Genomic DNA, 23,634 nt, shown 5'->3' with positions numbered 1-23,634 from the left:
GTCAGCCAGGCTAGTGTGCTGTCTGTGGTTTTATATTTTCCACATATATATGAACATCATTGGACTTGTTTCCTTTTACTCCTCATGAGTTTAACTCGTCCATATTATTTTACTTTTATAAACATTCTTCATTTTTAGTTTTTGTGACTCCATATTAAGCTTGAGTTTTTGACTATAAAGCAGCACACTAGTCTTATGAATTTCCAGGGTTGATTTTGTTTTTAGCTCAGTCTTTGATTTTGTACCTTTCAGTGATACCATTATTTCACTTGAAAACCTACTTGTCTTTTAGTTGTACTTGTGGCAGCTTTTCATTGATGGACAGTTTCTCAATAATTGTGTAAGTTCATTTTCTAATATCATACCAGTTTAGTTATGTCTTCCTCATGCACTCCATGCCAAACAGTGCTGGCCCTTTTGAATTTTAATATGTCATTTACCCTTCTGTGTTACAGGCATAGTCACATTACCTCATAAGGACAAATTTCCACAGTAAGTCTCTACATCTGATTCCTTCACTAGTACACGTGGAAACATTTTTCCATATTGTTTCAAAAACTCACTGGTAATGTTCTTCCTGTATCCAACTCCAGTGTGCACTTTATTCTTATCACATCTAGAAGGATTTAAATAATTTCTCTACATACCTCTCAGCTGTCTAGATTTTTGCATAATGCCCAGATTTTTGCATTATGTTTTTATTCCATTGCTCATAAAATTTGTGGTTTTCTCGCAAATCAGTAAGGATTGAAGTCACTAAATAATGACAGATAGTTAAATTTCAGATTTCATATCCTTAATAAAATGCATGATAACACAAAACCTTAAAATGGTAATATTTAAAATTTGCCCATATTTTTTGGCCTTTGTCCCTTCATTATTTTCTGCTTTGTCTAGATTTCTTGTGCAAAGAGTTTGAAAGGTATTCTCTGTAGTCAAGAAATGCTGTGCAACCATGCACATCTCATATCCCTGTTCATTTCTCATGCTCACCTCCTTTATATCTTAGTCTTCTTCAGTTTTCTGTATCCTCTGTTTTATACACACACTCAGATTCATGCCTGCTATCCCATACTTTGTATCTGCTCCTATACAGTTACACATTATTTAACTGTGTCCCTTATATAGCATTTCTAACCATCTTTTTAGACCAACACATATCACGTTTGAGTCTGAAGAAGTCTAACACTAGATGAAATTGCTTACTGAATAAATTGCTGCTGTGTTGGTTTATTAAAACCGTGTTGTGATGATTTTGCTTGGAATTTTTACTGTGTTGCTGTGTTGTTGAATTTCCGTGTTACTAACATATCAAGTTTGTGTGATAATGTGCCACACCTAAAACACGATTGTTTCTTAAGATAATTGATGCATAGTCCATTAATAATACAGTCCATTACATAGACCCCATTACATTTTACTGTAATCCTGCAGTCTCTAAAGCTGTTCCCTTGATATCACTATGGTTAATCTTTATTCATTTGGTAACTCTTACTTTCTAGCTTTTTCTTCCATCCATTTTACACACTGTAATTGGCCAAGACTCTGCTGTAATAAGTGTGGCAGAAGTAAATGAATTAAGCTGCAGTATGTGGCCATTAGGTCCCCAGAAATCAAAGAGTTCTAGATTCTTTGAGGTGCCATCTTAGAGTATTTTAAACAACATTGTGATCAGTTATGGCCTGAATGAAAATTGTTAGCAAAGAAAGAAATGCAATCTTTTTTTCTTCTTTCAAGGAAAACTGTGTCAAAAGCCTAATGTTCAAAGCTAATAAAGTAGTAGCTGCCAATACAATGAGATGACAAATGCATGTAAAGACTTATAAACCCTATATGAAAGAAATGTCTACTGCCTACTCTTCCCAGATGAAATGGTTACCTTCTGGGTACCCCTGGTGATATTAGATTGAGATGAAAGTAAAAGCAGAATGTCCACTAGCATACATATGTAATACAGGTAAGGGTCTGAGGGAGGAAATCAGAGCCTAAAAATAAAATCCACAGAGACAGGAAGTACATGCAGATGCCACGAAGAAGGAGTTATAGTGAAAATCTCAACCACAGAACCAGGCCCTGTGAGCTGGCAATGCTGCTTGCTGCATCACTGTGCCAGTGATCAGTTGCTTATACACACATTCTGCCCAGATCAAAACAAACAGTCATTCATTGTCAACAATATATTTATAATGGAAAGTTTAAAAAAAAAAGTTATGACCATCTTGCTACTTTTAGATACACTACAATCCTACCTCCTGCACACACAGTCATTGTCATCATAGTCAACCCCCAAACCCATATATTACAGCAATGTTATTCACTTTGCACATATGAGACTTCTGAATTTGTTAAAAGAAAACATTCACAGTAAAGTATTGCAGATGGCTTTACATAAATACACAGTATTTCTGCAAAGCCAGAATAATGACTACTTAACATACAGAAATGACTACTGGGTCAGACATGCGTATTCACCAACAGCCCCTGTACCCAGCAATTAAAGCCACATATATCAACTATATAGACTTCAGAAATTAGATTGTAATACAATAAAAAAATAATAATTGATAACAATAAATTATTTTAACCCACCTATAAACACACACACACACACACACACACACACACACACACACACACACACACGGGTCTATATTATAACATCGAAGTTTTAAACCTTTGAATGTTATAATATCAAACCATTTTGATCGAAAGACTATAACATCGAACACTCAGAATAGCAAATTTTTTCCCAGGGAAAAAAATCACTGTTCCGACAAACATACATACAACACAAGCACACCAAAATAAATAATCCACACATATACACTTCACAAAACCATACACTAAACCATACTTACACTACTAGCTATCCACTTACCTTAACCCAACCCTAACCCTAAGGTCCCTAACTATCGCACACTCACCTTACTCGCTCCCTAACCCTAAAGTCCCTATTGCACACTCACCTTACCTGCTCCCTAACTCTAAAGTCCATATCGCACATTCACCTTACCCGCTCCCTATCCATAAGGTCCCTATCGCACACTCACCTTAACCACTCCCTAACCCTAAGGTCCCTATTGCACACTCACCTTACCCGCTCCCTAACCCTAAGGTCCCTAACTATTACACACTCACCTTAACCCGATATGTTCGCACACTTATCTTAACCCGGTCCATAACCTTCGTTCCACAGTCAAGGAAATAGCGAAGATGCAAAAACAGCCCACCGAATACTTTCCCTAGGAAAGTATTCGATATTCTGCAGATTCGCTATTTTCAGCGTTTGGTGCATAGGGTTCGATATTATAACATTCGAAGTTTTAAGACTTCGATGTTATAATATAAACCACACAAACACACACACACATTTCCACCAATTATAGCAAACTCTGGGTGTATACATTTCAAATGTTTGACTGGGGATCAAATGGATGAATACATTTTAAATAAACACATAGAACTCAATGTTATTTTATCCGACAAGTTAATGAATTTCAGTCCATGTAATATGAAAACAAGCATAACTTGTTAATTCTGCATAGATTAATGTATAAAGAGGTACTTTATCTTATTTATTTATCTTTGTTAAATGGGGTGGTCTGGCTGGGATAAAACCCTTTTTCAGCTTAGGCTTGGGGAGAAAAGCTTCACATTTGACAATGGTTTAACATATACACAAAATGCAGTTACTTCTTAAAGAACAGTGGTGAGCCTATCCTAGATTATTTAATATTTATATTCAGTAGTCAAGGTGTTAAATAATAATATTTTCAAATTTGTATAGGTACTGAATCATACAATGACAGTACTTTCTCTATACAAAGAACTAACACTTATCATGCATTCATAACATCTGGAGATATGTATGTTTGCAGAAACATTATCATCTTTCTAAATAATACTCACAATCCTAACTGGGAACTCCTGGAGATCAAAATCACCATTAACAAATTCAGTTATTACTTCACTGCTAGATACAGAGATACCTTAACATCATTGAGAGGTTACATATCAAACCACCTTCTTGCAAAGGGACTTCAGTTGAGCAAGCATTGATTGATGCACTCAGAATATTGCTATGTGGGGGGCGGAGCCTAGATGGCAAACAGAGAAGCAGCATTTTTAGAGCACCATAAAACAGTACTAGAAAGTGGGAACAATTTTATTTTCATTAACCAGAAACAGCAAAAAAAAAAAAATATTAAGGAACTTAAGAACTACAACTCTACCAAATGTTAAGAAATATTATTGAGTTTTTCCTGTCAAAATATATTGTAGAACATCACAACTGTATGGTAATGGCCAGCTTAAAGAATTCTCACTCAGAAACTACCCTGAAGAAGTAGATTCAACTGATGTCTTCCACATTACATGAACTGTCATTGAAAATGGATAGATTTACTGATAACTTGGAAAGTCTCAAGGAAAATTGCCAAAAGCAAACAGATGTACTAAAAGAAATATTACAGAAACAACAAAATAAATTACTTGATATGGAGACATCACTAAATGACATAGATGGGATACTCAAAGAAGAGGAAAGTCAGACAGAATTCTTGCTACACCAAAATAACTGGCTACTTAACAGAGTGGATGATTTAGAGAGCAGGGAGAGGAGAACTAATCACAACTGTATACCTGGTTCGCTCCCCACCCTGCTCCCTATTCCCTCCTGCCCCCAGTGGTCCTACCTTTATTACACTCACAAACCCCTCCCATCTTTCCAATAGCCAACCACAGCGCTAACCCAACACTACCTCCTCCATCTTCCCACCACTATCACACCTCCTCAACTAACATGTACAAGCATATCTTACCTATGCTCACTGCATGCACTCTCCTTGCATATCTTACATCCTACCAAAGGTCCATCATTTCCCCACTCAACCACTACCACTGTACTACTACTCACACCATCACTCATGTCTCACCCTCACTCAGCTCCCCTCCCACCAACTCAAGAACCATCCCTATGCACCCCTCACATATTCTACCAACTATATTACTCAAACATAAAGCATCCCTACAACTTAACATAGTAACCCTCCCACCATACCTATTACCCACAGAGTACAATCATAAAGTTTCCCTAATAAACAAACACATTCAAAAACTGAGAAAACTAATAACCTCATGCATATCAAAACTAGCCCTAAGTGGAGATATTCACCCCAACCCTGGCCCTACCATCTCCAACCCCAATCCTCATAATCAGACTAGAAACCACAACATCTCCCATATCACAGCCAATAGAAAGCCAAGTGACTTCCTTCTACTAAGCCTAAATATTAGAAGTATATCCAACAAAGTCTATGAACTCCATACCACCATAGACTTGTACTCCCCAGATATAGTCATCCTGACAGAAACCTGTCTAAAATCTCACATTACCAGTGAGCAAATACTCCCTACCGGTTACTGGATACTAAGAGTAGACTGGCTAAACAAGAAAGGAGGTGGTGTAGCTATAATATTTAAACAGCATCTAAGCATCCAGATCTTAAAATCATCAGCTCCACAAATAGGCAATGAAGAAATAATATATACCAACCTCAAAGTAAACCAAAATAAAACCATCAACATAATTGGATGCTACTCCCCACCTGGCCAAAACATCCCTCCACTAGAAAACCTCCTCAGCTAGTCTACCCACCATCTCCCCCAAGAAATTATAATTTTAAGTGATTTCAATATTGACTGGCAATCCTGTTCTGGCAACCATCCAACCCATCATGTAAACCTTCATGGCTTCACCCAGCTAGTCCAGTCGCCAACCAGGATAAGTAAAAACTCCAGCAAGCACACTACCCTGGATTGGATACTAGTCAGTAAGAGCCCCCAGTCATATATAACAGGCTGCTTATCAGATAGCCTCAGTGATCACTCCCCAACATTCCTACTCAAAAAATACCTATACCAAGCTAAACCTGTCATCTACCATCAAATACGTAAAAAAACTAAACTTTAACCCACTCACATTCATCTCATCCCTCAAAGAATGTAACTGGCATCCTCTAAAGTACCTCAGTCTTGATGATGCAGTTGAATTTTTTAATACTACCTTCCTGAGCATCCTTAATTACCATGTCCCCATAAGACTTTCCAGAAGCAAAGCACGACCCTCCCCATGGCTACAGAATACCACTAAGTCAGAAATGAAAAACAGGGATAAAGCCTGGGAGCACTGGCACAAAACCAAAAACCCCTCAACTAGACAGAAATTCCTAGAACTATGCAATAGAGTCAAAAAGCTAATAAAACAAGACTAATTCCAGTACTACCAGTCTGCCCAAGACTCCTCCCAACACAGTCCCAAACAATTCTGGTCCTCCATAAATTCCATCCCCCACCCAAGTAAAGTCAGTACCCCTCCTCCTAACATCCCTCACTCCTCCGAAAATATTGCTACCTCATTCAACACACACTTCACACAAACCATACTATCATTAGCTAAACAACACAACCCCCCTCCCCTCCAACCCACACCTTCAACTAGTAATCTTCCCACTGCCTTCTCTTTTTCTCCTGAACCTACCTCCAACATAAAAAACTCTTAACTAAACTTAAGCCCACCAAATTAGCAGCAGACAACCTCCCAAGTGAATACCTACAAATCGCAGCTGATGCTCTGGCCTACCCAGTATCCATCTTGATTAACCGATCTCGGTCAGAAAGTTATGTTCCCACACTGTGGAAAGTATCACATATAATTCCCATCCACAAAGGTGGCCCCTCCACAGAACTAACAAATTACCGCCCCATAGCTATTCTCTCTCCACTCTCCAAAATACTAGAGAGATGCATACACTCTCAGGTCTCAGACTACCTCCTTACTAACAACCTCCTTTCCAATACTCAGCATGGTTTCCAACCAAACCATAGCACCACCACTGTCTTACTCTCCTTTACTAACACTATCCTTCAGCATAAAAACAATGGCTATCTCTCCTCTGCTACTTTTCTAGACCTATCTAAAGCATTTGACATGGTCCCACACAAACAACTCATCTCTCTCCTCAATAACCTATCCTTCTCACAATCAGTCACCAACTGGTTTCAGAGTTACCTGACTGACCGGCAACAATCCATTGTATGGCAGAATGACATATCTCCCCAACTACCTGTCTCCATAGGGGTTCCCCAAGGATCCATCCTTGGACCCCTACTCTTCTCTGTTTTCATCAATAATCTAGCCTCAGCCACCAAACATGGCACACTCATACAATACACAGATGACTCAACCATCATCTGCTCAGCCCAGTCCCTACCCAAACTGCAAAAAGTCACACAGGAAGCCTTTTCCTCTGTTGAAACATGGTTATCCGATGCCCAATTAATACTCAATCCAAACAAAACTAAACTACTCATCTTCCAACCCACAAAACATACTCAAAACAACTCTCACTTTAACATCACAGCAAAAGACAACACCACTATATACCCAGCCGAACACACCAAATTGCTAGGAGTGGAAATAGACAAAAACTTAAATTTGACATTCACATATCCATGACCATAAAAAAAGTTCACAAAAAACTAGGAGCGTTATACAGAAATAAGCAACTTCTCACCAAAGCAGCAAAGATTTCAATAGCAAATTCCCACCTTATCTCCACCCTACTTTATGCCTCTCCAATATATACCAACCTAAGGCAATGCAATCTAAACAAGCTAGAGACCTGCTACAACAAAATCACCAAATTCACCACAGGGCATCCTACCATAGTCACCACTGTCTCTCACTTGCTGAACTGGGCTTGCTTGAACTCCCTCACCTCCTTCAATGGTATCAACTCTCACTCGCCCACAAACTAGTAAACCATCCACTAAATGTCCCATCCCTCCAGAATCTACTCCAACCCTATTGCACCACCAGATCACTAAGATCCAGCAACAAAATCACTTGCAGATCACAAAATAAATAAATAAAATAAATAAATAAATAAATAAAGATCACTAAAGCCAATAACTCTGCTGGTGAAGCACTATTCTCTTGCGCCATAGCCAAGTTATGGAACTTCCCTCCCACCCACAATTACCTCCGTACCATCATACACCCACTTCAAAACATTACTAAAAGCGCACCTAAAAACATGCTGGCTATGCCCTTGCAACTCCCACTCTCATATCACCCACCCCATGCAACCACTACATTTCTTTCCACAACACTAACTACCTTGATTATAGCAAAAGATCCACAGAGAAAAACACTTGGTCTGATGTAAGGAAAAAGAAACAAAGAACTGATTCTAAAACTACACAGTCTTCCAAATCTCTCAAAGATTCAACAAAGATACAGACTTCTGGACTTTACCTCAAAATGTATGTATCTATTATATTGTCTATAATACTCTGTGACATTTATACTTTTTCTTAAGTTTCTACTTTCTGCAACATACTCATCACAAGTCTAGTGGTTGTGCCTGACAATGTTAAATGTTTTTATAAATTAGAGCGACACCTAGAAATATAGTTAAATTTCATTCATAGTAACTGTGGAAAACCAGGTTCAAATGTTACCTTTCACATCAATATATTTAGTTATATATAAAGGATGAACAGAGACAACAACTACACAAATGCTTTTTTCCCCTTTCTTCTCATCTCCCTTTTATTAGTAGAACATTTAGTTCACCTCATTGTTGTATAATAGGAATTGAAAACTTTTAATTATAGTTTCTGTGGGTTACTGACATCACTACAGTTCAGTTTCACATTTTTCAGTAACATAGATATCCATATTTTAAAATGTGAAAGAAACAGTTAGAGTCACTATAAACAGAGTTCCGTTGCTGGGTTTTGACAATGTTGTCATTTGAAACAACCTCGTGCATCAGTTAGAACTTCCCTTTCAAAAAAAAAAGTTAATAAGGTTATCTTGCACACTCTTGAATCAAATAATCTCATTCGGAACATGTCACTTTGTAGATACTGTGAGTTCTTTACACTCTAATAAAGGGAAAGAAGAGAGAAGTCAAAACACAGTACTCTTACATAGAAGCACAAAATTCCATTGAAACTCTGTCAGTTATTCTGCACATTCACGTTCATAAAGAGTTGCGAGTAGTGGAGCAGTTAATTCCATTTATCCAGCTTCCTGAAGAGCTTTTTTTCTTTTTCTCTAGTCATAAAAACCCAAGGGAGATGAGTTTATTTGTAATTTAGATAGAGAGCGAACGACCAGAAGCCCTGTGAAAGCATACACTCGCTTTTACGTACCATCTTCCTCAAAACAGTACTTCCCTTGTTTGTTATATAGTCAGTAAGGGGAACCTATAGCAAAATCGGACATAAATTAATATAATAAAGTAGTTTAGATGTCACACATTCTTCTGAGAATAGGTTGAATTACATATTTTCAGACATTGGTTTCTGAGAAACGCAAATGCTAAATAGTATTGTGTACACTACACATCTGGTTTAGGCAGGGCATTATAACATAAACTACCTTTAATCCTGCAGACATTAGCTGTATAGCTGACTATTATGCAGATGATATTTTTATTGAATGTTGACAACTGTTTAAATAATAATGTCATCAGTTTCTTGGTGAGATGTTTGGCATAATGAGTTCACCCTGAAAAGTCATCTTTATTTCTTTACAGTAGCTGGTCCCTGGGAAAATACGTTTATGGTTTGGTTTTGCTTTTGCATTGATTAGCAAAATAAGGCAGATTTGCAAATAATAATTTATGATGGGGGATTCAAGCAGAGCACTAATTAAATAGATATGAGATAGAGAGATTTCTCAAGGCACTGTCCAGCTTAATAGGTTTTGCTTTTCTCAGAGTGCCACTACTTTTAACAATGTAATGACAAGGAAGGGAGTCTGCCTACCCATGCATCTTGCTACATGACACAGCTTTTGATAAAGACTCCACTGTAAAGGTTCTAAGGAACTGTGGCTGTGCAGAACAGCTTCAGTAATGCTCTGCCTTGATTTGCATTCTTCTCAATATTCTGAAATGATATTCTCATATTATGAATTGATATTATAATTATGCAGTAGTATTAAGCAGTTTATAAATTGCTCACTCACATGGCTACTCCTCAGGGCAAATTGCTTCTGTTTCATCATCAATGAGTGATCACTAAGGTCTAATGTTGTCCTTCTCCATTTTTCCTTTTATTTTGCTACAACTACACTTATGGGTGGATATAAAATAAACTGAATCTGGTCATGCTTTTATTTGTCCCTAATAGCAAGCATGTGAATAATATATAGAGATTGTTACTGTATTCTTTGTCCAGGAATAATTGATACTCAGCATTGTACATCACTGATTGTTACTAATGTTGGTGATATTTGTACTGATCTGTTTGTGTGCACAAAGACATACTGCTGTGTTCTGGAATTACTTTTATATCTAAAGACAGCTGTGCTAAGGTTGGTATTCTAGCCTTCCTGTCTGATAAACTTCAAAACTAGAAACTTTTATCTAGATCATATAACAGAGAGGCATTTAAAAGAAATTGTATGTTTTAACCCAAAAATTATTAGTAACTCATCTATTGATGAATTTATATTTTGTAGGATAGTTCTCCTATATTTCGGAATTTACATATACACTTATATAAAAGGCACTGTTAATGGTTGAGATTTTTTTGAATGAGTTATCTCAATGTAATTGTCTTTTAGCTAGACCACTCAGACATAGTTATTCAAGTCACATATTCAAACTTTCATTCCTTAAATATTGTTTTGATTTCTATTTCTGCAAATTGTAGACAATTAACAGATAATTTCACAATATAAACTGTTTGTTTAAAAACACATCTTTAACTGCATTAATTTCAATACCTGCAGTGTTCAATGAATCTATGAATCTAGGAATTTAATATGTTTCATCTAACATCTATATACTGTTTTGAAAATTGGTATAATATGCTTAAATCTCTTTCTAATGTTTTTATGAATCAATATTCTGCTGGTTAAATGTTATGATATGTATTGTTCACTCAAACATGTTTACGTTATCATTTCTAGTGAGCACAACAACATAGGTTCATTCTATGGGCTGCATAGTTTTTGTAGTATGATTCAAGTATTCTGAATAGATTTGTCTGTATTTATCTTCACTCATTGACACATTTGTAAGTCTACTTCACTCAGTTATAATATATTTTTAGTGTGCAGGAGAGTGTTTTATCTGACATTATTATTAGTTTATTGGTCATATCATAATAGTGGAGACTAATAATATGTATTTCAACTACTTTCAGTCTAAAGAGAACTAATGTTAAGCGACACATACTGTGATATAAATGAGATTTTACTTTATGAATGTTTAAGTAGTGCATGATAGGGTTGTTATATTCTGAAAAAGAAGTCTAATCTAATCTAAATTTAAATTGTATTACTAAATCAATACTCATTTCCATACACTATGTTAATTCATTATTAATTGTTATATTGTTAAAATAATAACTATGTGTTTGTTTTTTACATTTCTTTATCTAATTTTGTTAAATCGCCAATATAAGAGAAAAGGTACACTGGCGCTCGAAAGGGGTTAGTTTTTTCTTTTCTTTCTTCTTGCATGTGGTAAGTTATGGTAGGCAATCTGTTAGATTTCTTCTCATCAAACAGATTGGAAGTGTATTTCACTTCATGTACATTAGAGAGTTTACAAAAATATTTGTATACTTGTTATGCAATTAATTTTGGCATTTTTCTTTTTTCTTTTTTTTATTGGCCTGAACTAAATTATAACTTAAGTTATTTGACTAAAATTAATATATTGGCTACAAAGAGAATTACTAACATAGTAGTTACACATTATACATATTGTATGGTATTACAAAAATATAATACAAAACAAATATGATGTAAAGTTAACTACTGGGAATGGACTTGACTATTTTATCCTTAAACACTAATGGTTTAAACAATCCAAGGAAAAGATCTAATTTATTAAGATATATGAAATTAAATAAAGTACACGTAGTATTTCTTCAAGAGACTCACTTCAAAACAAATGATACCTATATATGGAACCTTAATGAATACACGATCTTGTCTCAATCCTTAAACACTAATGGTTTAAACAATCCAAGGAAAAGATCTAATTTATTAAGGTATATGAAATTAAATAAAGTACACGTAGTATTTCTTCAAGAGACTCACTTCAAAACAAATGATACCTATATATGGAACCCTAATGAATACACAACCTTGTCTCATTCTTCATATAAAAAAAAAGACTAGGGGAACTTTAATTTTATAGAAAAAAATGTCACTATGCCCCAAATCATTTACAAACATGAAGATAAAGAAGGACTCCTAGCTATAGTAATTGTAAAATACAATAATAGACTCTGGACATTAGTAAATATATCTTGGTTTCCAGGTATTGGGGTTGGGACAATTAGAAAACACATGGATCTAATTACTAGAGTATATAAAGGAAATTTGATTTTGGGAGGTGACATCGATTGTATATTGGATAAATCAGAGACCACAAGCAAAAGGAATTTAAGTAGGTTCTATAGGGAAGTTACTTAAGAAATAGGAAGAAAGTTTAAATCTAATTGATACATATAGTTATAAGGAGAACAATTCATTATTATTTTCACACCAAGATCACAGATTTGGGACGTATACAAGAATTGACAAAATCTTTATATCTCAAGAACTAAATCAAAAAATAATAAAATTCTCCATAATTCCTTGTCCCTTTTCAGACCATAACTCATTAATTCTCAAAATACATACAGATTATAAGAAGTTAATCTTCATGTCAAGAATTCCAGCTTACATTACAAAATCAAAACAATTTAAACCTTGGTTAGATTAATTTTAGACATAAACTACACTACTGAAACAAATATAATTAATCTTTGGGATACCTTGAAAGTCTGTCTAAATGGAAAAATAATTTCATAGTATAAAAACAAACTGAAAGAGTGCGAATCAGAATTATGTAACATTCAAAAACAAATCACAAATCTCACTATTAATCCATCTACTTGCACACAAAATAATTATAAAAAAGCAATTGAAGACTTAAACAAAAGATATAATGAAATTCTAATGCACAAAACTAATATAGCTATAGAAAGGTTAAAACTTAGTTCTTATGGAGTATCACCCAAATATATGCATAATTTAGCAATAAGATTAAAGAAACATTTGATTGAAAATAATATTACAAGTATTATACATGAAGGGAAAAAAAGGTTTTGGATATAAATTATATACTAGATGCATTTAAACATAATTTCTCTGATCATTATAATGATATTTCACATCTAACTAATACATCAAACTTAGACCCAAATTTAGTAAAGGTAAAGGCGATTCCAGAAAAGTTAAAGTTAGACATTCAAAAACAAATATCCCTAAAAGAAATTACACAAAAAATAAGGAAAGTAAATATAATAAAACACCAGGAATTGATGGAAAAATTAATGAACCTATAAGATATTTCCATCTTCAGTAATATCATTGTTTCACAGAACGTTAAACGAAATTCTAGCACAAAACACAACTCCAATTTCATGGAGATACTCCTTAATTACACCCATTATAAAAGAAAACAAAGACTCTCTACACTGTAAATCTTATAGGCCAATTTCTCTACTTAACAACGATTATAAAATCTTCATGTCAATATTAGTTAGTAGAATTAAAAAATCATTGATACACATAATAAATGAGGATCAAACAGGATTAATTTATAAAAGGCACACACATGACAATATACAAAGAATACTACCACTTATAGATTTCTTAAATAGAAACAACCGTGAAGCTCTAATAGTAGGTTTGGGTATAGAAAAAGCCTTTGATTTGTTGAGCTGGGACTTTCTTTTTAAGGCTTTGGAATTATTTGAATTTCCTTCTAATTTTATTATGCTAATAAAGAATATTTATAAAAATCAATCTGGCTTATGTAAAACTCGGGCCATTCACCTCAAATGCTATTGAAATAACCAGAGGTACAAAGCAGGGATGTCTGATGTCACCCATTCTGTTTGCCTTAGGAAATGAATTATTTGCCTCATTAGTGCACCATAATTTTAATATATCAGGCATAGATGTATATGGTCAACTTAATTCAAAAATTATGTTATTTGCTGATGATATTTTACTCACATTATCTGTTTTGGAGAAATCAGTACAAAAACTAGATGAAATAGTGGAAAGGTTTTATCATATATCCGGCCTTAGATTTAATAAGGGAAAATCTAATTATATGCATTTGAATAAAAAGAAAGAATTTACTTTAACAACAAATTGTGTAATAGGAAAACAAGTTCCCACAATAAAATATTTAGGAATAACACTATGTGATAATTTGGAATCTACATTAGACATAAATTATAACAACATAATTAATAAAATAAAAGTGCTAATAGCAAGCTGGAATAAAATGTTCTTGAGATTTTAATTCAGATTACAAATAATAAAAATGAAAATACTTCCAAAAATTAATTACATTGCACAAGCTATTCCTATAGTACCTAACAAGAAAATCTAGAAAGAAAGATACAAAATTTTATTAAACTTTCTTTGGTATCCAAAAAGAAATAGAATAGCCTGCACACATCATATTAGATCCTGGGAAATGGGTGGAATTAAATTTCCAGTGCTCGAATCATACATAAAAACTTCCATACTAAGAACTGTCATTAACTGGATAGATCCTAATCATTCTTCAACATGGAAAACATTGCATACTATTGTATATTAAAGGAGAACAACGGGTTATTACAGTACATTGCTCAACCTGCTTGTTTCTCTATTTCCCTCTTACTTGCTCCTGCCTAACGAAATCCTCAATACAACTTTAAAAAAAAAAAATCCTACTGTTTTACCTCCTAGGCACCCTGCCTTTCCGTACTATTTACTTCCTTTTTCAGTCTGAGTTTTCGCACCGTAAAAAAAAACCTGTAGCTGGCTCTTGAGTGCTGACGTCAGGACTACTGTACTTCTGCAGTAGTTACTGGGCAGTTTCCTCCCACAGACTGACGTCAGCACTCCCATATTTGCATGTGCCATTGAACTGGACAATGAACCTCCCATTTAGTGATGTCAGAACTGTCGGTTCCAGCCCACTCCATTAGCCTAATAAAAACGAATAGGTGGAATGTGGAACTCCTTTTCTTTCTGTGTGTCAGAACGACTGCATTTTAGTGATGGACTTCATCAACGCATTGGATTGCCTGCATCATCTCAGCCATTATTTCACTTTTTTACCAAGGTAAGTCTTTCTAATCAAGAATGCTATAGGTAGCCCATGTTTGCTTTTAGAGGTAGCCATGTATTATTCGCATTTAAACTGTTATTAGAGTGTGGTCATGTTTTTGAGGGTGCCACGTGCTTCAATGGTTGGTTGTGCTTCACTGCACTGCTGCTGGTTTTAGTAGAATGAATAGCTTTTAATGTGTTACTGTTGCTGTATTCTCTTTGGGTGTACTGGTCAATGTACTACTGCTACTGTTTTTATCTGCTTTTTCAATTTGTGTGTGTGTGCGCTGAAGTGCGGTAAGTGCTTAGTTTAATTGGAGTAGTGTGCATGTGTGTGAATGCCTGGAGTCACTGTATGTGTTTGTCATAGCTGAGTCTGTCGTTTGCATTGTTGTTTATTTTTTTTTCCTAGTTTCATTTTCGTTTTGGCTGCCCATGAGCGCAGTCAAGCTAAGCGCTCCGGTTATTAAACTTATGTTTTGTGTGTTTTTTTTTATAGCAGGCTTTGTAGTTTACAGTAGATTTTAAACCTATGCATTACTTGTATGAAGGGTATTTCATTACTAACTACTTTTAACATGTGCCGAAGATGAGAAAATCAAGAATATGCATTGAGGTTCTGCGAGGCCAGTTACTAAGAAGTCTCTGCAGTAGAGCGATAGCATGTTGGGTAAAAAAAAGATTTATTAAGAGTAATGTTGGTCTTCTGTAGAAGAATCTCATTCACAGAAAAGAACCATTTCTGTTTTTGTAGATGAATGAGAGAGACTTTTCGGAATACTGAAGCTTTCTCTGTCCTAGCTGAAACACTTGTTGCTTCCTGTGAATGGTGTATAATGATTATACTGCCCAGTTAAAAATGCAGGAAGCATAAGCTACGATGTTTACTGACTGTACCAGTGTATGCAGATTGATTTGTGTCCCTGTACACTTAGCCTCATGGATTAACAAGCTAAAATCTTCTGCTTGAAATAATTCAGAATATGTTTCCTTTAAAGTCCATTTTTTTGAGTAGGAGATCAGTTCTTAAAGTGTACTGCAGTTGTTGGCTGTCTGAGAAGTAATGTCTTCCAAGGTCTTTCAAATCTTCCAGATTCAAGCCATGCCCGTGATGTATTTCAGTACCACCTCTGAATATTGGTCCATCTAGCACAGTAATCATTTGAGTTACTGTAGTAATCTTTAACATTGCTATTTTCATCCTGTTCTGTCTCCATTTGTAGAACACTCTGTTGCCATTCTACAATGTCATAAATAGAAAAAAGGATAGAAGCTCTATGCTGATACACTAATGTATCTGCAACTTGAAAGACCAGATACCAAAATCACAACAATCATGACAGCAGACCCCCTTCCCACACAAAGCAGTAGCCCAAGTTGTTGCCAAATCACATTGCATTGAGTGTGCTTACTTATTTCCTGCAGACAGTGATGACCTAGATAGACATTCAGCATGTGGACTATGATGCCAAAAACATCACAACTAGCTAATCAAAAGGCACTACTGCTACCATATTTTAAATGGCAGCAGGCAACTACCAAAGAGAGGAACACAAGTGTACTGAGTCAGTAGCAAGAAATAGGTTTCAAGATTCATTTGGAGACCAGAGTAGCCAGTATGAGAAAAGCTATGTATGGTTACTAGTGCAACAAGACAGGAGCAGAAAAGCAAAATGGGTCTGAAGTATCAAAGTGACACTGGACGACAGTAAAGCAGGAAAGTTAGCCGTAAAGAGGTTCCTACTTAGCTAAATAGTCTGCGTGGGATAGTCTTCCTCAGACCGTAATGCGACTAGCCAAGTACTTCTCTATGAACCTATTAAGCAGCCATTAAGTAGGACGAGGAGGAATGTCTGGTGGAGGGAGCTGTCTGAGTACCATGGGGAGTGGTCCTGAGTTTATATTTTTTCAGACTCTTTGACCCATATCTCACATACAACTTGAAACACTGGATCAGAGTATAGCATGAACATTGTGAGGTGATTATGGCTAAAGGAGTAATCATAGAGGGAATATGGGTGAATGGAGACATGGTCTTAGAAGTGACACTTTTTGTTCATCCTTCCAGGTGGGGACAGCACCATCCCAGGAATGACCACATGGATCAGTACATAACAACTAAAGGATTCTGTCTGAAAAAAGACTTCAGGAGAAGGACACTGGTGTTATTATAGAAAACATAAACCTACAGGTAAAATCAAAACATCCCAAATGCATATCTAGTGGAATGGAACCCAATGACAGTAATCGTATAATGTCCTTTATTAGGCACTGATATCTCAGTGGAGAAGTTATAAGGGGTGGGAGTTTACAAAGCTGGGTACAACACAGGAAAAGACAACCAGCATAGTAATGGAGGCTGAAAATGTAATATATGAGTGTATACCAGAAAAAGGCAATCTTGTTTTGCTTTAAAACCGCACAGACCTGGACTATCATATGTGCACACAGCACCAAGGAGAAATTTGATATGACTGCAAGAGGATAGCAATGTACTGCAAGAAAGGGATAGGGCAGGAAGGAGATGGCATTACAACTAGTTAAAGAAAACACAGTTCTGTCTGGATACAGAAAGTATATTTTGCAGAGATGGTGGTTTTCAAGCAGAACAAATTACCATCATGGGGTTTTGGAAGAAAACAAAAGATGTTTTGAAATTTTACTGGGTGAGGCAGCTGAAATATGGCAGGCTGAATAGAGTAAATTCTCCTTGTGACAGCTAGTTTATGCTATTTAAGTGAAGGCATAGTGTGGTAAGAATCAGGAGTGGCCTTAGGTCAACCATGCCCTAGGCAAAAGGGCTCCACGGTGCCCCCCCCCACACTACCTGGTGCCCCCATCCTGGTCTACCTACACCAAATAAATACCAGAAAAGCGCCCCTGCTTGAGCGGCGCCCTAGGCAGCCACCTAGTTGGCTTATGCCTAAGGCCGGCTATGGTGAGAATGCAGCACTTGCCGCATTATGAAAGCAGTGACCCCAGAAACTATAACAGTGAATGTCTGTGAAAGCAAATACTGTAGTACATACTATAACAGTGCTACAACAGACACACATTAGTACAGTAGTTTGCTGTATTTGCAGACCTCGTTTGTAACTAAGACTGTTGGTGCACAATGAGCATCACATACAAATGGCTAAGTATATCAACTTGTTTGCAAGGCAGCACCTAGGTGCACATAAGTAAGAAACATTTACTCACATTGTTTGGTACAGGCACCCAAGGAATAGAGTGATTCTGATCAGAAGAAGGAAGAACAGGAGACATAATATATCATTAGCATGGCTTTTTCTAGAATTTTTTTCTCCCCTTCTCAACAAACCTAAAGTGTCTATCTGTATATTTTATACACCCTTCCCCATGTTACCTGGGATTGTAGATGAAATGGCCCATGGGCAAGCCCACTTACAATGTTAAAATGAATTTCAAAAAAGCATGCTATTATTAAGCTCTGCAGACAGCTACATGGATACTCTATCATTTAGTTTAGTATTTAAAGTCACCAGAGGATTACAGCATAATGTGTCAGTAGGCTGTAGGACAACTGCATTGAATGCGCTTGCATATCTGGTATGCTAATGATGGGAAATCCCATTTTCATATGGTGTGCTGTGTACCATGTACTTCACAATACTATTTAGGGAGGGTAAGCCCATGCTAAGCAAAGAAAGCTACTGATGCCATGTGAATGATACCAAAATGCCAAACATTACCAGTGTTGTACACAAAGGCCAGTCATGGCAACACTGTGGTCTTACACAGAAGGGGGAGAGAGAGAAAGAGAAGGAAGGACAGCAAGGATATGATTTGCTGTAGAATGTGGCATATAGCCACGGACAAGGCACAAAGACTGTCACTTTTTGCTCTGCCACAGAAACAGCACAACAGACCATGGCCAGTGCTGACCTCCAATGTCATCAATGAAATTTCATGACCTTCCAGAAACAAGATAATCTGCACACTGTGCTGGAACAGTTGTGGTGACTCATTCATTGATTTAAACTCTTTCTGTAAAATACTGTTCTAAAGACATTAGCTATGCTGATGTCTTGACATGAACATTATCTCCTTTCCAATTAGCTGTCAGTCTTGGGTCATCACAAATAGTAAGCACACGTTAATCTGGAAACAAAACATGCTTATAGTTTAGGCTGTTTAAGGGGGGGGGGTTATCCTCACGTGTGTGAGATGTACCACTGCGTCCCCTGATCTCTGAGGTTACAATTGCCTTACAGCAGTGACAAGGTGACTCTCAAAATAAAACACTTGCTTTTTCTGTGTACTACTGTAACACTATAGTATGACAATTAATCAGCTCTCAGTTGTGAATAAATAGTAGCTGTATCAAGTATGCAATTTTAAGCCATGATATAAACTATAATAATATCATGTAAGAAGTCTCAGACGTGTTGTTTGATATTCTAGGCTTCATGATATGGAATAACTCCCTTGCAGGAATACATTCTATTCAATACCTGTGTTAGTATTATCTAGGTTTAAGGCAGTCCAACATTATCATCAACATTATTGTAGATTTGAAACCAGGCATATATCAGTAATGCACCTCCCAAGACAACCCCACCCCCCAAAAAAAGATTTTTTTTTACTTGGCATATTGTCATGCCTCATACATATGGCAGAGATTCTGTACTGGTCCAGTAGAAGGACTGCTACAAAAGCTTTTCATCTTATCATGCTGGTTTCATGGCATTAATAATAGTGCAGGGGCTGCAGCATCAAAACCTGGTTTTGAGTTGTGAATTTCAAGCAGAATCCTTCCTCTCCCTCCACATGATGTCATCAGCTTATCAACAAACATTTGCAAACATGCCCAGAAACAAAAATATTGCTTATAGCTCATAAAAATATTTGAGCAGGTTGGCATCAATCTTACCATTATGATTTATTTCATTTCATCTGATCAGGGATTCATAAATCTCTCATCAGACAACATTATTGAGTTATCCCCACATTAACAAGGATGTGGTACCAATGTCAGTCATCAGGCCACATTGCCAAGTTAGCATCCCCATATATTACCAAGGGTGTGACACCAATGTCACTCATCAGGCCACATTGCCAAGTTAGCATCCTCTCATATTACCAAGGATTTGGCACCAATGTCACTCATCAGGCAGCATTGCTGAGTTAGCATCCCCTCATATTACCAAGGGTGTGCTGCCAATGTCACTCATCAGGCCACATTCCTGAGTTAGCATCCTCTCATATTACCAAGGATGTGGTACCAATGTCACTCATCAGGCTACATTGCTGGGTAAGTATCTTCCTCACTGGACTGTGTGTCTACACTATCCCATAGCTTGACTTGCTTGGATCAGGCCTGGTTCTGCTTTGCTAGCCCTAATTAAAGGCATTTAGCATTTTGGCAATTTCATTTGAGTGGTCAGTGATAACTTTCATTTCACGTATTTTCTCACACAATGAGCTGTCTGTTCACTTTGCATATGGGTTAATGCTATGCTTACTGTTTATACATCCATTACATAAGTCCTTTGATACAAGTTGTTATCCTGTGCCTTGTTCAATGCATTGTTGTCCTCCTGGAGACATCATTGTGCCATCTCCCCAGGCGACTATCTTTTCCGGTATGTCCATTTAGGTTACGCATAGTTTGTACACACACACAGACTTCTGATCCTGCCTATTTAATATCATAGCTTTTACACACACACACCTGTAATCATGCCTGCTTGACAGCAGAGCCTTTACACCCACACTTATCATCTCTACTTGACATCTTGCCATTTAATCCCTCATGTATTCTTTTACTGCTGTAACTACTGTTGCTGGCATTACCACCAAATCCTTGGTGTCCTGTAAATGTCCAGTTGGCCCTACTGTTTGGTCACATTGTTGCAGCCTCTCTTTTAATCTCACAAGCATTATTTGGTTGGGTTTCTGCTTGTCCAAATTCTTTTTGAATTCACTTCTACTGCATATACAATACATTGTATAGTAAAATAGTACCTCTTCCTTTTTCCTATGAGGATACGCACTTGAATGTTGGTCACCTAACTAAATCTGTATTCACCTCTCAGGAAATGAACTGCAGATTTTATGTTCCCATACATACATGTTAAATTTTTTTTGGCTTCCCAGCCATGCTTGCTTACCTTCATGGTATGCAGCTTTTAGACATGTGTTCATATTATTTATCATGAGCTCTACCAATCTGTCATTACTTTCATTGTGAGGCTATTGGGACTATGAATTTTGTTAATGTGTTCACCATGCATGCCCCCTACTGCCACTCTCTCAAAGAATGAAAAACTCTATAGATAGTGTCACACATATGACTGGGCAAAGCAGCTACTCCTATGCATAGTGGTTTATGTGTATCACACAATTTATTATGCTCATCACAACATTAAAAACTCCTTTGTTATCTTCTAGCTGTAACATCCTCTTCTGCACTTCACCCTCTGTTTGTTGATAGAAGAAACTGTTCCACTTTTAGTTGTCAAATATTCTTTAACTATCATCCTAATCTGTCTGTATCCTTGAATAGACCTGTCCCTTTCACCTATTGTGTTTCAATTAAAATATGCCATGTTAGGGTGGCTACAATGACCTCAGCAAGCTCTGTGGTGCCCTACATTTCAGTGTGACATCCTTGAAACTTTCATGCAACTGATATGTAGTGAGCTTGTGCTACTTAATCTACCAGAGAAAGCTTTAAGCCATCAGGGCTGTATTTTAGCATGTAAGATAATTTGTACTGGTATATCAAACTGAGTGGCTTTACTGAAGTCCCAGAGAAAGGCATTCACACAGTATATTATTCTCCTCCTCTGTGATTTAGTCAAAAGAATGGCATTCATATCATCAGCTGTAACCCTGCCTGATGGGAGTATATGACAATTATTCCCTTATAGTTTATTTTAATCATGAAATAGCAACTGTCACTTCTTACCAGGAGTTAGCATACAGTAAATAATAGTCATAAGGCAGTGATTCCCTGATTTCATTATCCTGCCTGCTTTGAAAGTAAGAATAATACTAACAATTATATAGTTATCAAATACTTGGGCTGTGCCTAAAAGTGCTGATCTTTTGTTATCAGTGTACTACACCAATAAAATAAAATAAATAAATGTTGATAAAATTAATAAAAACTAAATGCATATCTTTTGTCTGTAACAAACTGGGCTGCCCAGTGGTCAGACTGAAACAGGAGTTGTCAGACCACCTACAGAGGCCATTCAATATCAGTCTCCAAACAGGCTTCTTGTCAGATGAAAGGAGCAACAGTTATGACAGTTATGCAGAAAGATAGGGTACCAATTGACCAGGATAATTATACACCTGACCAGGTTCACTTGTATGGCTGTGGAAAGAATTGTTATGGTATTAATAAATAAGGGCATAGGCAACCTGCAAACCCTCAACCCAAGTGAGTTTGTGTTTATTAAAGAAAGACCCTGCATATTTAATCTTGTCAAATTCATTGAGAAGGTTTCTTAAGCAATGGATGAGGGCAAATCCCTACACACCACTTATCTAGACATCCCAGAGGTGTGAAAACCACCCCACAACCAAAGCAAAAACTCTAGCAGGCAGCCAAATGAACCATACTCAAGTATCATAGATACATTCTCCCAGCTAAATGTACTAGAGAATCTAAGGAAAGAGTGTTTAGTACTCTTAATGTGTAGGGTTAGGGTAAGGGGCAAGTTAAGGATAGCACATATGAATACCATGGTGGATAAATGGCAAAATGCAATTACAGACACACAGTGTGCCCCTCAACCTAAGCCCCTAAGGCAAAACAACTTACTCAATGCACTAATCATAGGTGACTCGATAGTGAGGCACACTGATGTCCCACTCACTAGGATGAATAAGGAGAAGGTGACAGTCTGCTGTCTGTCAGGTGTCAGGATCCGACTCATAACACATGCACTTGGGTCACTCCACAACAAGCACCAGTATGACCTGTCATTGTCCATGTGGGTGTGAATGACCTGAGACATGCCTCCCTGGACTACATGAAAAGAGACATGGAGGAGCTCTCAGATTATGTAGCCCAGGCAGGTATGACCCTAGCCCTGAGCAGCATCCTACCATCGCACAGAATGATACCACAGTTGTTGTGTCTTTCAGCTTTTCCCAGTTAGGGGTCGCCACAGCGGAACTCCGGTCCGCTAATGATTGGCAGTTGATTTTTACGTGCTGAGTTGCCAGCCCTAATGCACAACCTTCAACGAAGGTACACTCATTCACGCATGTCTCCATGCAGAAGACGCTCTAGCTGAGAGTCGAACCAGACAGCGTCTTACTGTGAGGTGACAGTGCTACTGCAGCACCACCACCATGAATAGAATGATAGAAAATGATTGATTTCAACTACTGGATAAGTTTCTGGTGTCATTCTAAGGGGATCCAGTATCTGCTTGGAATGACATGATTGACAGACC

The sequence above is a fragment of the Protopterus annectens genome, chromosome 3.part0, assembly GCF_019279795.1.
Source record: "Protopterus annectens isolate FY-2018-M chromosome 3.part0, PAN1.0, whole genome shotgun sequence".
NCBI classification, from domain to species: Eukaryota; Metazoa; Chordata; order Ceratodontiformes; family Protopteridae; genus Protopterus; species Protopterus annectens.
Note: the sequence above shows the minus strand (reverse complement) of the source record.